The following is a 2,344-nucleotide window of genomic DNA, read 5'->3' on the forward strand; positions in this document are numbered from 1 at the left end:
GTAAGATAAAGAAAACCTTCAAAATGTTTGTGGAACAGTTTCTGAGTATTAAATTGTCATATACAAGTATAAAATAACAACATTACCAACTCTAATACTTAGAAACAACAAATACTTGGATGCAGCAACTCACTGTAGTGAGCTTTTGCTGCTCCTACACTTTACTGCCAGTGTCTATTAATCCAGGAATCATATAATTGTTAAGACAGTTCCTTGGCTTTCTATTGATATAGCTAGATCATCTAAACTAGCTCTAGAAAGTGAGTTTTCCTTCGATTCACTCCATTCTGCCATCTCCACCATGCCATCTTGCCACCCAAAATGGCTATGAAATTAAATGTGGGTGTAGTGTAAAATATGAATATGATTAAAAGGCGTTAGTGAAAAAGGACTATACATGTACTTACTGTAGTCTCTCATGATAGCAACTCCTATCTCAGCAGTGGCTGTAAATTTACACAAAATATCAGCAAATGCCTCAAGGTTTCTATAATCAGCACAAACTGCTGTTTTTATTTGATCCAGTACTACTTCTCCTCCTCTATAAGGTTGAAAAATTGTCTGATTTATCAGTTTTGCTTCATAAAAAGGTATAGCCAGCTCAGGTAATACAGACAGTAGAGATTGGTTTGAGGAATAATTATCAAGAATTCTACAAGCAAGATGCTCTAAACAGATAAATAAACAAATACAATAAGATACTCATTTTCATTAAATGATAGACTAAAGGGTCTATGATTAAACTCACTCTCCATATGTATTGCATTAGCTACTCCGTTCTCTCCTATCCTCTTTAATGCTGATACCAATGAATAGATAGTACGATCGTCATCTTTAATCTCCTGAACAATATCAGCTTTGTGGCCTTTGCCTAACCATACTTTAAGACAATCACGAAGACATGCTAAAACGTCTTTCATTCTCTTTAATAGCATCCAGTGAAGCAGTGGACAGACCAAGATTAAGACCAAGATCATAGTAACCGACTCCCAAATAACCATATCTTTTGAGTAATTGAAGTACCTCAGGTAGATCAGCCACTATTAAATAATGTCATTTAATAAAAAATAAACAATTGAATATACTTGTCAGTTGATTCAGAGGATCTACTGGTACAGAAGAAGAGAAAGAACTCGGAGAAGTAAACTTAGAAGCCATTATTTTTACTGAACTTATCTCATAAATTATTATTATTATTATTATTATTATTATTATCATAGCTTAACAACACACAAAAAACAGGGATAGAAACATAGACAAGGAGAAGATAGAATTTAGATAGTGTCGAGGGTCTGACTCCAAAAAATTTAGAGTAGCCATAAGTACAAACAAGGAGAGAGGAGAAAGAAAGAGGGAGAGAAAAAATAAATAAAATAAAAGAAAAAAACAACTATACACACACATAAATTAATAATAATGTAAACAACTAATAAAGACAGGAAGAACAAGGGCAGAGAAAATGAAAAGTACATGGATTTGCTGAATCAAAGTTCTCTAGAAAATGATTCCAGAGAAATATACATAGTTTAGTTTTGATGGTAGCCAGAGATTCAGTAAGGTCTATTTGGGGTAGTTTATTCCACAGTCTCACAATCCTGTTAAAGTATGAATGACGTGACCTAGAAGTACGGCAGAAATTGTGCTTGAGCTTATGAGAGGCTGATGACCTTGTGGCAGAATCATTGAATGAGACGAATTCCAGTATGGACATGTTGTCCGATGGGAACTTGAGAGACTTAACAAGATACATAATGTCAAGTAGTTCGAGCCAATACATTAATGGGAATAGGGAGAGCTGTATCAACCTGTCTCTGTATAAAGAGGTATAATCACCTAACACATACTTCGATGCTCTACGCTGTACTCTCTCTAATAATAAGATATGCTTCTTTAACTGTGGACGCCACAACTGTGAGGCGTAACACAACTTGGATCGTACCATAGATAGGTATAGCTGCTTTTTGATGACACAGTTGAGAGAGGTAGAGAAAGTTCTACGAATTAAATACAGAGAACTGTAGGCTTTGGAGCAGATGGAGTCATAATGACTAGCCCATGATAAATCACCACAAACGATTATGCCAAGATCACGATGACATAGAGGAACAGAGATCTGATCACCACCCACACAGTAGACTGGAGAGCTACACTCATTAAAGGAAAATCTCATGACAGCACACTTACGTGGGTTGATAAACAGGGAATTCGAATGAGTCCATGAGACCAATGCGTCTATGTCAGACTGGAGTGACAATGAATCAGACGGGCTACGGATGACACTTTGAAGTTTAGAATCGTCTGCAAATAGGAGCATGGATGAGTGTGAAATACATGTTGGAAGATC

The 2,344-nt window shown here is 36.0% G+C and overlaps 1 protein-coding gene across 4 annotated transcripts in view; it reads right to left on the minus strand.

Moving 5' to 3' along the window:
- Positions 1 to 1,160, minus strand: part of LOC109588238 (CAP-Gly domain-containing linker protein 1-like) — a 4,806-nt gene extending 3,646 nt beyond the window's left edge. For all 4 annotated transcript variants that reach the window (XM_020004419.1, XM_020004420.1, XM_020004418.1 and 1 more), the window contains exons 1-4: positions 1,086 to 1,160; positions 749 to 1,040; positions 408 to 668; positions 17 to 325 (exon numbers count right to left, since the gene is read on the minus strand). The gene's annotated coding sequence lies outside the window, so the exon portion shown is untranslated. The remainder of the gene's footprint in view (positions 1 to 16; positions 326 to 407; positions 669 to 748; positions 1,041 to 1,085) is intronic.
- Positions 1,161 to 2,344: the final 1,184 nt, after the last annotated feature.

The sequence above is a fragment of the Amphimedon queenslandica genome, unplaced genomic scaffold, assembly GCF_000090795.2.
Source record: "Amphimedon queenslandica unplaced genomic scaffold, v1.1 AMPQUscaffold_12219, whole genome shotgun sequence".
Lineage (NCBI taxonomy): Eukaryota > Metazoa > Porifera > Demospongiae > Haplosclerida > Niphatidae > Amphimedon > Amphimedon queenslandica.